Here is a 15,666-nt window from a genome sequence, read left to right on the forward strand (position 1 = left end):
TCTTCCCTTAGGCCTTGCGGTCCTCCTATTCCCTTGGAGTGTGTGTGTTTTTGTAGGGAATTTATACATTAAACAACTAAATTCTTAGTTTAATTTCTGTTTTTAGTTTTTTAAGTGTAATCGGTGTGCTTGTGTTTGTGTGTGGTTACACTTGTTCCTTGTCATGTCCAAGGATTCGAAGGTCTCGGGCTTCAAGAAGTGTGACTCGTGCTGTCAGAAAATGTCTCTGACAGACGGTCACACTTCTTGTGTACTGCCTGGGACCTTTACACCTGCAGGACTCTTGTGCTGTTTGCCATGGCTTCAGCCCCAGAGTCCTGCAGGAAAGAAAAATAAACTTATTTTAAGAGGTTTACTTAAGCCTGAGGTTCCCTTACTGTTCCTTGGAAAACCCTCCAAGGCTTCTAGGTCTTCGGCTCCAGCATCTGAGCCGAGACCTAAGACTTCGAAACCTCCGTCTACATCGGCTCCGGCTGGAGCCGATGAGTCTCAGACTGTAGTTTCTGTGGTTTCGCCGAGGTATTGGAAATTCCTTTGTCGGTTCCGACTAGACCCTCTGAACCGACATCTAGAAAGAGGTCCAGGTCACCGTCCCTTGGCTCCGTTCATTCGGCTCCAGCATCTCCCTTGCTGTCTGAACGGAGCCATAGATCTCACTCCTCTAGGTCATCGAGGCTTTCGGACCATGACCTTCAGAGGGTAGTGAGTCGACTTCTTAAGTCCGAGGCACTGGCCCAAATGCTTCAGAGCCCGACTCATCAGTCGATGCCTGACCCTGTCCCCCATTATGTTCCTCCTCCGACTCCGTTGAGCTCGGAGCCGAAGCGTTTCGGAACCGAGACTGTGGTAGCGTCGGAGCCGATACAGATGTCTTCGGCTCCATCGTCGGCTCCGATTTCTTCCTTAGAAGAATCTCGGCGCCGGACTTCCCTCGTCGGCTCCGAGGGGGTGAGTGGCATCAGACCCTTGTCCGACCCCGCTCTCCCTCTCGGAGCTTCGGCGCTGGTGAGTTCGGCTCCGACATCGGCCTCGGAGCCATCACTGTCGGTGCCGAGGGAGGTTTTTAGCTTTTCGGACGGGGACCTCTGGCTCTGCCTGACAGGGGTGCGTTCGAGGTCATGCGGAGTGTGTTGGAACCTGGTTCAACTCCACAGTCGGCTCCGTCCGCCCCTCCCTCTTCGGTGCCTCAGGTCAAGTCGACTCACTCCCTCATTCCAGACCGCAGAGAGCCAGCTCCTCAGGAATCCCCTGTGGGGATCTCATCCTCTTCCGAGGCCTCTCCTGATTTGGCAGAAGAGCCCCCTCGGAAGAGAAAGTGTAAGAGGAAACACATAGACTCACCTGAGTCCGTCACCTCTGACAGATTTAGAGGATTGCGAGGGTTCCCCCCGTTCCCCTTCTGAAGATGTCTCATTTGCAGACATTCTAGAAATCCTCAAGCAGAGGGGAAATTGGCCAGCCCTCAACCCTTCGGAGGATGAATCTGTGTACCTTGAGGCGTTTGGCTCTCGCCCTTCCACCTCCTGGGTGTCTCCCCCCTTTGACCCCCTCATGCAGGTGGTAGCAAAAAAGGCATGGACGGCTCCTGATTCAGTGGACCCCACTCCCAGGAGACCCTCAAAATTTATCACGGCACCAACAGATAAACAATTTCTGACAAAAGGAGTTTCTGTGGATGCTATGGTGGTTGCTGCTGCCACTAAGAAGGAACTAGCTGATCCTTCAGTGCCTGTCCATCCACCTAACAAGGAATCTAGGTCTATGGACAGGTACGGGAAGCGGATGTTCTCGTCAGCGACCTTTGCTATGCGTTCGCTGAATTACCTATGCCATTTTACTCGTCTTCAAAGGGATTTGATCAAAGAAGCGAGTGACATGTTGAAGGATCCTACGGCTGCGGGTTTTCAGGATAAGATGAACACTCAGCTGGCTACCCTGAACTCCATAGCTAACTCCTCCATGCGCCTCCTCTCTTATGCGGCTGATGGAGCGAGCAGGGCCAGGTGTGGCCTTACGCAGGCATGCCTGGATGCGGCTATGCAACTTTGCGGACCCCTTTAAAACGTCATTCACTAATTCCCCGTTTGATGGATCATCTCTTTTTGGTCCTCAAGTGAAAGAAACCTTGACTAGGTGCGAGACAGATGGCAAGACTCTTTCTGCCATCGGAGTCCGTTTCTCCACTCCTTCTAGGCCTTACCCCAAAGGCCAGAAAAGTGGAAAAATGTGGTTCCGAAAACAATCTCAAGGGACTTCGCCTGACGCACAGAGTCGGTTCCCCGCCAGAGGCAGAGGGGGGAACAACAATGGTAGACGTCGCCCTAGAGGCAGGGGGGGTCCGCAGAACCAGGGCAATCGAGAAGCCTTCTCTGATGAGCCCTTTTAGCATCCCTGAGGTGTTGCCCGACTGCCCACCTTCGGAGGCAGTCGGGGGAAGATTGTCTCTGTACCCAGAAGCCTGGCTATCCCTGACTCAAGACAAATGGGTACAGTCCATCATTTCCAAAGGCTATTCCATTCCCTTCGTTCGCATTCCAAACCAATCAAAAAAATCCCTTCCAGATGTTCCACCCGCTCAAAGGGATCTTGCAGCTTTGGAAATTTCAAAGCTGCTTGCAAAAAGAGCAATTCAGCCAGTTCCAGCAGACCAGCAAGGATCCGGAATCTACTCCAGGTTCTTTTTAGTTCCAAAGAAAACAGGGGACTGGAGACCAATTTTGGATCTCAGTATCTTGAACAAGTCAGTCAAGAAAACAAGATTTCGGATGGTCACGCTGCAGTCCATCCTTCCCCTATTGGGAAAGGAAACTGGATGTGCTCTATAGACCTTCAGGATGCGTACTATCACATAAAAATGAACAGACGCTCCAGAAGATTTCTCCGCTTCAGGCTGGGAACCAGTCATTTTCAATTCAGGGCCCTGCCTTTTGGTCTCACCACTGCCCCCCGGGTGTTTACCAAATGCATGGCAGTGGTAGCTTCTCACCTGAGACGTCAAGGATTCCAGGTGTTTCCATATTTGGACGACTGGCTCCTCACAGCTCCCACCAAGCATCTTCTTCTAATGGCCAGGGACTACACCTTTCGCATTTGTCAAAATTTAGGCATTTCAATAAATTGCGAAAAGTCTGTTTTGTCGCCTTGTCGTACTATTACCTTCATAGGCGCAAATCTAGACACAGTCAACTTGTCTGCGAGATTAACAGATCAGAGAATAACAGACATACACAAACTGGTCTCGCTCCTCTTCAGCAGCAACAGAATCAAAGCCAGGTTAGTTCTGAAAGTGTTGGGGATTATGGCGGCTGCCATACCTCTGCTTCCATTAGCCAGATTCCACATGAGAATCCTTCAATGGATGCTCTTCACACAATGGTCATACCAGCAACTTCCGATGTCCCACACCATTATGATTACACAAACATGCAGAAATCATCTTCTGTGGTGGATGTCTTCCCCTCAGCTCTTATTGGGAAGACCCTTTGTTCCTCCCTCCGGTTGCTACTCTGACAACGGACGCCTCCCTGATCGGGTGGGGGCATTACCAGGGCACAACCGTCCAGGGCACATGGCAACGAGGCGAATGCCACTTGCACATAAATGTTCTAGAGATGAGAGCAGTGCTTTTAGCGTTGCAAGCCCTTCAAGACTCTCTTCCCTTGGGAACGATAGCAATCCAGACGGACAATATGTCTGTAGTGTGGTATATCAACAAACAAGGCGGAACCAGGTCCTACCCCCTGTGTCGAGAAGCACTCAGACTGTGGCAATGGGCGATTTCTTCTCAGCGGTTTCTGATAGCAACGCACATCCCCGGAAAGTCCAATCAAATCGCGGACAAGTTGAGCAGAGCTATCCTCATGCCTCACGAGTGGTCTCTGAAAGACTCTGTTGTGAGAGAAATTTTTCTCAAGTGGGGTCAGCCTTGCTGCGACCTTTTTGCTACTCCCCAAAACAGCAAGTGCAGAGATTATTTCACCCTATTCCCTTTACCAGGCCAACCCAGCAGAGACGCTGTAGTCCAAGTTTGGCCCCGGGGACTTCTGTATGCATTTCCTCCCTTCCCACTAATCTCTCAAGTGATACAGAAAGCTATCGCTCAGAAGGCCTCGTTGATCCTCATTGCTCCTTACTGGCCTCGACAAGTTTGGTTCCCCTTTCTTCATCATTTTCTGTTGGAGCAACCTTGGGATCTGGACCTAGTTCCAGATCTTTTGATCCATCAGTCGGGTCAGTTTCATCGCTCCCTTCCCTCTCTGAACCTCACTGCTTGGTTCCTCCAGTTCCAACCTTAGCCAGGCTTCCTCAAATATCTCACTCTGTCCGAGATATTTTGATAGCTTCCCATAAATCTTCCACTCGAAAGATTTATTTGAGTAAGTGGAAAGCGTTTCCTATTGGGCTCAAGGAAGGGACATAGATCCTTTCACTGCTTCCATCCAAATGGTCCTTGATTTCCTAGCTGAACTCTTCCATGCAGGTTCATCTCCTTCTACTCTTAAAGTTCAACTGGCAGCTATTTCTAACTTTCATGTGGGCATTTCAGAGTCTGCCATAATGTCTCACAAGCTTTGCAAAGCCTTTTTGAAAGGAGTTTTTCTACTCAGACCTCCTATAAGAAATCCTCCTCCTCCTTGGGACCTAAATTTAGTTCTTAGTTCTTTGATTCTTCCCCTTCGAACCTGCAGCCTCCTGTTCTTTAAAATTGCTATCATGGAAGACTCTCTTTCTGGTAGCTATTACTTCAGCTAGAAGAGTTTCAGAACTTCATGCACTCAGCTGTCGACCTCCTTATCTGTTGTTCCATAAGGACAGGGTATCTTCTGAACCAACCCGTCCTTTTTACCTAAGATAGCCTCGGCGTCTAACCTTAATCAAAGCATTGATCTCCCTGTGTTTTTTCCAGAATATTCTAATAGGTCTGAACAAAAATTGCATTGGCTAGATGTTCATCGTCAGTTAACGTACTATTTGGATAGAACCAAACAATTCAGAAAATCTGACCAGCTGTTTGTCTCCTATGCAGAAGGCAGAAAGGGACTTTCAGTTTCAAAGGTATCATTATCTAGATGGCTAACATCTCTGATTTCCCTTGTTTATGAAATTAGACACCAAAAGCTGCCTAACAAACCTAAAGCCCATTCTACCAGAGCTTTGGCTACTTCTATAGCCTTCCAAGACAGACTGCCTATTGACACCATTTGTGCAGCGGCTACTTGGGCTACTCCTCACAATTTCCTTTCTCATTATAAGTTGGATTTAGCTTCTAGGCATAGAGCTAACTTTGGTTCCACTGTTCTCAAGAGTCTGTTCCGTTAGGCCACCCAGGACAAGGTGCTAGGGACGCGGTCCCATCCAGCAAGAATGAAGGCGAGATAGACAACTTAACATATAGAAGTTATGTTCTTACCGTAACGTTCCATGTTAGTTGTCTTCTTCTCGCCTTCTTCTTAAGGCCCCACCCTCCTTCCACCTGGCCTGGACAGACCTAGAGGAGTTTGATTGTGACCTCTCTTTCTACCACCTCTTTACTTTAGGTATATGCTCTGCTGTGCATATTTCCTAGATCAGGATGTAGGTCACCCTTCTCTTCACCCTTGTTTATAGAGGTGGACTTTGTTTCTAGTTATTCTGCTACTATTATAAGCTGGGCCTAGCTTACAAACGAGATCTGAGGTAACTCATGCCTAGCATTGTGGGATATAAGGGGAGCCTCGAGCCGGTGGAACCAACTCTCGAGCTTTTAGAGTGGCCGAGTCGGAGCCGAGGTCGGCTCCGAACCCATCCAGCAAGAAGAAGGCGAGAAGAAGACAACTAACATGGAACGTTATGGTAAGAACATAACTTCTGTTTTTGTTTCCGACTCTCCCCCTCGGTGCCTCGGCACGGATCACTTCGGCTCCGTCCTCGGGGTCGATGCCCTTGGCTTCCGCGTCGGAGATACCTCCGCGTTCTTCGGAACCGGGGGATTCCTTGGCTCGGGGTCCAGGGGCCTTCGACCTTATGAGGAAGGTATTGTCTTTGCAGACAACCACTTCAGCAGAAGCAACTTCTCCCTCCCATAAAGGTCCGTTGTCTTCTTCTGCACCCACGGCTACACAAAAGCGTCGAGCACCAGTGTCTCAGCCACTCCCAGAGGGAGCCCCTTCTTCCACGGAGGCTTCATCGGATGCCCCCCCCCAATGACGTTCCGAGGAAAAGATTGTGCAAGAGGAGGCACTTAGATTCTCCACAAGAATCCTTAACATCGGATACTGACTTAGATGAGTCAGAGGGGTCCCCAAAATCACCCTCGGAGGATGTCTACTTTTCTGACATCCTGGAGATCCTGAAACAGAGAGGTGATTGGCAGGCCCTACCCCCTTCTGAGGATGTCAGTTTTGTTGAAGGCATTTGGTGCTCGCTCTTCTTCCTCCTGGGTCACTCCGCCCTTTGAGTTAATGGAATTAATTGCTCGAAGGGCGTGGGAGGCACCTGACACAGTGGAGCCAGTTCCCAGGAAGCCTAACAGATATATAACTGCCCCTCAGGATAAGTCCTACCTCACTAAGGGAGTTCCAGTGGACGCTATGGTGGTGGCAGCTGCCACGAAAAAGGAGATGTCCGAATCTTCCTCGTCTGTTCATCCTCCTAACAGAGACTCTAGGACCATGGACAGATATGGGAAGCGCATTTTCAGCTCAGCGACTTTTTCCATGCGATCGCTGAACTACTTGACACACTTCACACGATTACAGAGGGATCTAGTCAGAGTTGGGAGATACCCTCCAGGGTAGTACAGATGCTGCTGTCTCGGATAAGGTTACAGCACAGCTCAATACCCTTACATCTATTGTCAACTCGTCCATGAGGCTCATCTCGTATGCAGCCGAAGGGTTGAGTAGGGCTGCAGCTTCAGCGATTGCTCTTCGTAGACAATCCTGGATGCGCCTGTGCTCCTTTGCGGAAGCCTTCAAGTCTTTCTTTACTAACTCCCCCTTTGATCGTGCCACTTAAAGGAGATCCTGACCCGGTTTGAGCAGGAGGGAAAGACTCTGTCTGCTGTTGGAGTCTGTTTTTCCACCCCATCCAGACCGTACCCCAAAGGGCAACGAGGTGGAAAGATGTGGTTTCGTAAACCCCAGGGTTCTTTCCCAGGCACACAGGGTGATTCCCCCTCCAGAGGCAGAGGGGGGAGCAGAGGTGGAAGACGCCGCCCTGGTGGCAGAGGGGGTCCGCAGAACCAAGGCGACAGGGATACCATCCCTGGGAAGCCTTTCCAGCACTCCTGAGAGGAGGCCCGACTGTCCTGCTCTGGAGGCAGTCTGGGGACGCTTAGCTTTATACCCTCAGGCCTGGCAAAACCTTACTTCAGACAAATGGGTAAAAAGCATTATTACCAGAGGTTACAAAATTCCTTTTGTATTCCCCCCGTTACCACAGAAAAGATTCCCAGATGTGCCACCCCATCTGCGAGAACCTGCAGCTATAGAAATTTCAAAGCTGCTAGAAAAAAAGAGTCATCCAACCAGTCCCGGCGGACCGAAGAGGATCTGGAACTTACTCAAGGTTCTTTTTAGTTCCAAAAAAGACAGGGGACTGGAGGCCAATTCTGGACCTAAGCAATCTCAATACGTATGTGAAGAAAGAAAAGTTCCTGATGGTCACGCTTCAATCGATCCTTCCGTTCTTACAGAAGGACGACTGGATGTGCTCAATAGATCTCAGGGACGCCTACTACCACGTCAAAATGGCCAGAGCGTCCAGAGATCACCTGCGCTTCCGGCTGGGAGCCAGCCACTTTCAGTTTCGGGCCCTGCCCTTTGGTCTAACCTCAGCCCCCAGGGTTTTCACCAAATGCATGGCAGTGGTAGCATCTCACTTGAGACGCCTAGGATTCCGGGTTTTTCCGTATCTGGATGACTGGCTCCTTACTGCCACCACCGAGCGTCAGCTGATACAGGCCAGAGACTACACACTCAGCCTTTGTGTTCAGCTAGGGATTTCGATAAATTTCGAAAAATCTGCGTTACAGCCCTCGCAGCACATTTCATTTATAGGGGCAGATCTAGATACCTGTTCTTTGCTACTAAAACTCCCCTCCGCAAGAATAGCTTCCCTACAAGAACACATATCTCTCCTGCTATTGTCCAAAAAATCCCCAGCCAAACTAGTCCTGAAAGTCTTGGGACTCATGTCAGCTTCCCTCATTGCAGTTCCCATGGGAAGGCTACACATGAGAGTTCTCCAATGGCTGCTGTTCGCACAGTGGTCGTTCCAACAGTTACCACTGACACACGAAATTCACATTATGAACACCTGCAAAGCACACCTGTCTTGGTGGTTACAGAATCGCAATTTCATCAGCGGCCGACCGTTTGTGTTACCTACACCAACAGCCACAGTGACCACGGACGCTTCCCTGATAGGGTGGGGGGGCATCTTTCAGGGACAGACAGTCCAAGGCGAATTGACCAGTTTAGAGTACAACCTGCACATCAATGTTCTAGAGATGAGGGCAGTGTTTCTAGCGTTGCACCACTTCTCCCCCCTTCTACCTCTAGGGACCAGAGCAGTTCAGACGGACAACATGTCCGTAGTCTGGTACATAAACAAACAAGGAGGAACCAAATCTTACCAGTTGTGCAGAGAGGCCATGAGAATTTGGCAATGGGCAGAGTCCACGGGTCGCTTTCTGATAGCAACACACATCCCGGGGTTATCCAGCGTCATAGCGGACAGGTTGAGCAGAGCCATCCTGTTACCTCACGAGTGGTCCCTCAACCAGATAGTAGCGGAAAGGATATTCCGCAAGTGGGGCCAGCCTTGCTTCGATCTGTTTGCGTCTCCAATGAACACCAAATGCAGAAGCTACTTTGCCCTTTTACCCCCTCCAGGGGATATCCCCAGGGACGCTCTGATTCACGATTGGCCCCCGGGTCTCCTGTACGCTTTCCCCCCTATACCTCTGATGCCGAGATTTCTTCAGAAAGCCAAGGACCAGGAGAGGACTATAATTCTCATTGCCCCGTTCTGGCCTCATCAGATTTTGTTTCCCTTTCTTCAAGCACACCAAATACGGGAGCCCTGGATTCTGGACCCGGTGCCAGACCTACTGACTCATTCGTCAGGAGCTCCCCACCCGTCGCTCCTGTCCCTCAAGTTAGCAGCTTGGCTGTTCCGCTTCCCTACTTAGCCAGGTCTGATCTCCTCTCTCCGGCGGTTCAGGACATTCTGGTAGCCTCTCATAAGGCTTCCACTACTAAAATTTACACCGGTAAGTGGAAATGTTTCGTCTACTGGGCGACTGCACGGCATTTAGATCCCTTAGTAGCCCCTCTAAACAAGATTTTGGAGTTTCTGTCCATGCTGTTTCATCAAGGGGCATCTACTGCCACTTTAAAAGTTCAGTTGGCTGCTATTTCTAACTTTCATGTAGGAGAGAACTGAGCGCCCATTATGGCTCATAGGCTTTGTAAAGCCTTCTTGAAAGGGTCTTTTCATCTTAGACCAGCAGTTAGGTTTCCTACAGCTCCTTGGAATCTAAATCTACTCTTATCCCAACTAATGTTACCACCCTTTGAACCAGCTTCTTCCTGTTCCTTAAAGTTCTTGTCCTGGAAAACTCTTTTCCTAGTGGCTATCACTTCAGCCAGACGAGTATCAGAACTTCAGGCTCTTTCCATTAAGCAGCCATATTTAATTTTTCACCCGGACAGGGTATCATTACGCACCAACCCTTCTTTCCTCCCTAAGGTTTGTTCAGTTAACAACATTAATCAGTCCATTGAGCTTCCCACGTTTTTCAAAAACCACTCCAATAAACTGGAATATATCTTGCACAAGTTGGATGTTCATAGACAACTGAGATTCTACCTAGATAGAACTAAAGACCATAGAAAAGCGGACCAACTCTTTGTAGCCTTTGCGGACAACAAAAAGGGCATGGCAGTGACTAAGCAAACTCTTTTCAAATGGCTGACTGATTGTATTACCTTCGTTTATTCTGCTTCTAGTCAAAGTTTGCCCACCAAACCAAAGGGACATTCTACTAGATCAGTTTCTACATCTTTGGCTCATGTGGCTCGTCTGCCTTTGGACACTATTTGTGCAGCCGCCACTTGGTCTAAACCACATACCTTCATCACTCATTATAAAGTGGACAGGACTTCCAGGGACAGAGCATCTTTTGGTTCCACTGTGCTCAGGAACGTTCTTCCGTGAGTCACTCAGGGTTACGGAGCTAGGGACGCTACCCATGTGTAAGAACAAACGGCGAGATTGAACACTCGCATAAAGAAGTTATGTCCTTACCATAATGTTCCATGTGGAGTGTTCATCTTGCCTTTGTTCTTGCATTCCCACCCTCAGGTCTGGAAGAACGTTCGGTTTAGAAGTCTTGTCTGTCTCCCACTAGTGGTGTCTCTGTTGTTCTACTGGCTTGAGCTAGTTATGTTCCTTGTGTATACGTATGTATTCTTTATGGGTAATTACATTATTATTGCTGGATCTGGTGTTTCTTGCAAGCTAGATCTGAGGTAAAGGCAGAGGGAATTGTGGGAGGTAGGTTGGTCTCTAGTTTCTTCTGGATGCAAAGCTTTGCTAAGCGGCCGACTCGGAGCCGAGGATCGGCTCCGACACCCATGTGTAAGAACAAAGGCGAGATGAACACTCCACATGGAACGTTACGGTAAGGACATAACTTCTTTTTTCTGCTACTTGACAACAGTTCTTCTCTGATGTAGCTACATTGTTGGCAACAGCCACATTTATAGGTGTCCTCCTTTCTTGAGCTGTGTGCTTTAAAATCGTTTTCTATAATGTTCTTCAGGTTGGGGCAGTTCTTGTACACAAATTTTAATCCATCTTTCGGAATTCGATCCACAAGTCTGTGAGATTTATGAACTTCTCCCATTCAGAGTTAATAATATTTCGCAGTGCTCATACTGGCATTATACTCCAAAACCATAGCTTTACCAAAATCTACATTATGGTTCTGCTCTGTCTCTAGTCTCTCAACCAGGGGTCCCCTAGTATAGGTTTAAATCTCTCTTGCCTATCATCATATACTTGTTTTCCGTTAGTTCATTTGGATAACCTCTTGCTCTGAACAAACAGTTAAAAAAATTACATTCATTTTCAAATTCAGTATTACTGGAGATCATCCTGCTAGCCCTTATAAATTGTCCTTTGACAATGTTCTTTTTATAATGGTAGGGGTGTGCACTGTTGAAATGCAAATGTGAATTTGGAAAGGTGCTTTTTCTATGCACCATGGAATTAAACCTGCCATTTTCCTTGTAAATCATCAAGGTACTGAAGTTTCTCATGAGAGATGGAAGTAAAACTCAGAAAATATGTGGTTTTGTTCAGAAAATTAAACAAATTGTGTATTTTATCAGTATTGTCAGTCCACAGGACACAAATATCATCCAAAAATCTCCTGTACATAATCCAACAGTCCCTGTAAATAGAAGCCAGGGCATGTTTTTCTTTCCATTTTGCAAGCACTAAATTTGCTTAGGTTGGGGTGCATGCAGCGCCCATTGCTACCCCCTTAATTTGATGGTACAGCTCATCTTTAAAGTTTCAGTGAAGCACCAATTCCATTAAAGTTAAACAGACTTAATTTCTCATTCTGTTAACTCTTCATCATCAAACATAATCTCCTCTAACACTTCCATCCCTTCTCTATGGGGAATGCTGGAGAATGTCTATTAATCTATTGTAATACTGAATTTGAAAATGAATGGAACACTGCTATGATATGCAGAACAAAAAAGAAACTAATGCTTTATATAAGCACTCAGAATGTACTAAAGCAAGGTTTACATTCTTTGTATTGGAAGGATTGAAAAAAGAAGCAAGAGGGGGGCATTGGGAAGAAAAGGTGGAGTATAGGGAGCTATGGCGGCAAATAATTTTACAAGCCACCACCCCACCTGGTTTAAATGAAACTGTATCCCTGACCCCCGTACTAAAGATGAGAGCAGCCAAACTATGAAGCTATTTTTAAACAGTCCTTTTTATTTTAACTTGTGTAAATTCTGAGGTTCTCTGGACCAATTTTTTTTTTTTACTGAAAGTGTGATTAAAGCTTTGACCACCAGCAGGAGTCTGATAATTATAAAACTTTCAGCTTTTCTTCATGCAGAAAGCTTTTAGTCAAACTTCTTCTTCTTTCGGGTTTCCCGGTTAGGGGTTGCCACAGCGGATCACCTGTTTCCATTTCTTCCTGTCCTCTGCATCTTGCTGTGTCACGCCAACCACCTGCATGTCCTATCATCCATAAACCTTATCTTAGGCCTTCCTCTTTTCCTCTTACCTGGCAGCTTCATCCTTAGCATCCTTTTACCAATATACCCAGCATCCCTCCTCAGCACATGTCCAAACCAATGCAATCTCGCCTCTCTGACTTTGTCTCCAAATTGTCCAACCTGGGCTGACCTCTCTACCCTCATCCAGCTCTCCTGCCTTTTTGTTAATGCCACTGTCTCCATCCCGTATAACATAGCTAGTCTTGCTACCCTTTTGTAGGCCTTCCCTTTCACTCTTACTCGTCTGTCACAAATCACTCCTGACACTCGTCTCCACCCACTCCAGCCTGCCTGTTCTCTCCGCACTCGCCATTACTCTGAACTGTTGATCCCAAGTATTTAAACTCGTCCACCTTTGCCAACTCTACTCCCTGCATCTTCACCATTCCTCTATCCTCCCTTTCATTCATACACATGTTATGTCTTAGTGTGGCTGACCTTCATTCCTTTCCTCTCTAGAACATATCTTCACCTCTCCAGGGTCTCCTCAACCTGTTCCCTACTCTCACTACATATCACAATGTCATCTGCAAACATCATAGTCCACAGGGACTCCTGTCTGATGATGTCTGTCAACCTGTCCATCACCAGTGCAAATATGAAAGGGCTCATAGCTGATCCTTGATGTAATCCCACCTCCACCTTAAACGCATCTGTCACTCCCACTGCAGATCTCACTGCGGTCACACTACCCTTTTTACATATCATGTACCACTCCTACATACTTCTCTGCCACTCCCGGCTTCCTCATACAATACCACAACTCCTCTCTAGGCACCCTGTCGTATGCTTTCTCTAAGTCCACAAAAACACAATGCAACTCTTTCTGACCTCCTCTGTACTTCTCCAACAACACACTCGGAGCAAACATCGCATCTGTAGTGCTCTTTCCTGGCATGAAACCATACTGCTGATCACTAATCGCCACCTACCTTCTTAACCTAGCTTTCACTACTCTTTCCCATAATTTCATGCTGTGACTGAGTTTTATCCCTCTGTAGTTACTACAGCTCTGCACATCACACTTAAAATCGGTACCAAAACACTTTTTTTTTTTTCTCCACTCCTTAGATATCCTCTCACTTTCCAAGATTTCATTAAACAATCTGGTTAAAAATTCCACTGCCATTTCTCCTAAACACTTCCAAGCTTCCACAGGTATGTCATCTGGACCAACAGCCTTTCCATTCTTCATCCTCTTCATAGCTATCCTTACTTAGCCTTGCTAATCCATTGCACTTCCTGATTCACTATCCCCACATTATCCAGCCTTCTCTCTCTTTCATCAGCCCCTCAAAGTATTCTTTCTATCTGTTCAACACATTCTTCTCGCTAGTGAGTACGTTTCCCTCATCCTTTATCACTTTTGCCTGCTGCACATCTTTCCTAGCTCGGTCCCTCTGTCTAGCCAATCGGTACAGGTCCTTTTCTCCCTCCTTAGTGTCTAACCTTTCATACATCTCTCTATATGCCTTATCTTTAGTCTTTGCCACCTTTCTCTTTACCATGCACCTCATCTCCTTATACTCCTGTCTGCTTTCTTCATCTGTCTGACAATCCCACTTCTTCGCCAACCTCTTTCTCCATAATACTCTTCTCTCCTGTACTTCCTCATTACACCACCAGGTCTCCTTGTCCTCCTTCCTCTGTCCAGATCACACCAAGCACCTTTCTAGCAGTCTTCCTTACTAGCTCTGCTGTAGTTACCACTGCCACCCGGTGCCTGTCTTAACTCTTCCCTGAACTTCACCTTAACAATCGCCCTTTTTCAACTTCCACCATTTGATCCGTGGTGCTGCCCTCGCACTCCTCCTCTTGATCACCAATGTCATTCTACAGACCACCATTCTATGCTGCCTAACTACACTTTCCCCCGTCACCACTTTACGGTCTCCAATCTCCTTCAAACTGGCCCTCCTGCATAGGATATAATCCATCTGTGTGCATTTCCCTCCACTCTTGTATGTCACCCTATGCTCCTCCCTATTATTAAAATAGGTATTCACCACAGCCATGTCCATCCTTTTTGCAAAGTCCACTACCATCTGACCTTCTGCATTCTACTTTTATTTTAAGACATTTTAGTTTTTTTTAATAGAAAGTGTGATTAAAACTTTGACCACCAGAGGGAGTCCGATCATCATTACAAAACTGCCTTTCAGCTTTACATCATGCAGAAAGCTTTTAGTCACTGTTTTACATTTTAATACATTTTATATCTAGACCGCAGTGGTGCAACAATTAGCTTTGTCGCCTCTCAACAAGAGGATCTCTGGTTCAATTCTTGGCTGGAGATCGCCTTCTGTGTGGAGTCTGCATGTCCTCCCCACAGTCGAGTGACGTTTAAAGACATGCAGGTAGGTGCGTGCGTGAATGGGTGTGCCTTCTTTGAAGGTTGGGCATTGGGCTGGCACCTCGGCACCATAAAAATCCACTGCCAATCATTAGCGGACCGGAGTTCTGCTGTGGCGAAGCCGAGACATTAGTGCATTTTATATGTCCTGAAGGGTGTTAAGATTTTAGAGATTTTGACTTTAATATTTATTTATTTTTAAAAAAAATGTTGCATGCATATATATATATATATATATATATATATATATATACATATATATGTATATATATATATATATATTTTTTTTTTTTTTTTTTTTTAAGTAAATGTTTTACATCGTTTCAGAAACTTCACAAGGTCATGAATATTCATGAATTTTATGGTAATTACTTTCCACTGTTTTTTAACTTCCTGTTCAATTTTATTGGCTAACCTGTGTTTTAGAAGGGTATAAAAGTGTTATTGTAGTTGTCTATCCACATCTGATGAAGTCTGCATGGTAGAAACAAAAATGCTGTTTAGTGAAATTTGGCGCTTTTTGCATTGCCACACACACTTCACTGCACTGCATTGCATTGTTGTACTTTTAAACATATGTTAAAAAAACTTCCAGCAAACGTGGCTTATTCTTTTTCTCTTCTGGCCACATTGTGAAGCTCTGACCACTGGCCTTAAGGCAGTGATGGCGAAGCTATTTGGGCTTCGTGTGTCAAATTCAGAAAATGCCAATCGTGACTCTGCTGGTGTGTCGTGTCATCCCCCACCCAAACAATTCTTGACTTTCACTTAATTACAGTCCAATCGTGTGCTGCTGTGTATTATAAAAGTAAAAGAAAAATCTGTGACTTACAATAGGGAAAATAATATGCTCACTGATAACTGGGTTTAAAATAGTGCAGCAAAAAATTGTAATTTTGAATTGAACTGAAAATGTGGAACATATTGCATTTGATTTGATTATCAATGAATGACTTTTTTTTTTTTTTTTTTTTTTTTTTGCTGTTTTGTAATAAGTACAGTACAATATTTCTTGTA

At 46.3% G+C, this 15,666-nt stretch overlaps 1 protein-coding gene across 1 annotated transcript in view; it reads left to right on the top strand.

Moving 5' to 3' along the window:
• The window catches only part of LOC122799250, a 151,164-nt gene that overhangs the window by 84,910 nt on the left and 50,588 nt on the right, over nt 1-15,666 (top strand). The gene's annotated exons all lie outside the window — the stretch shown is intronic.

This window comes from Protopterus annectens, chromosome 4.part0, assembly GCF_019279795.1.
Source record: "Protopterus annectens isolate FY-2018-M chromosome 4.part0, PAN1.0, whole genome shotgun sequence".
In the NCBI taxonomy this organism is placed as follows: Eukaryota; Metazoa; Chordata; order Ceratodontiformes; family Protopteridae; genus Protopterus; species Protopterus annectens.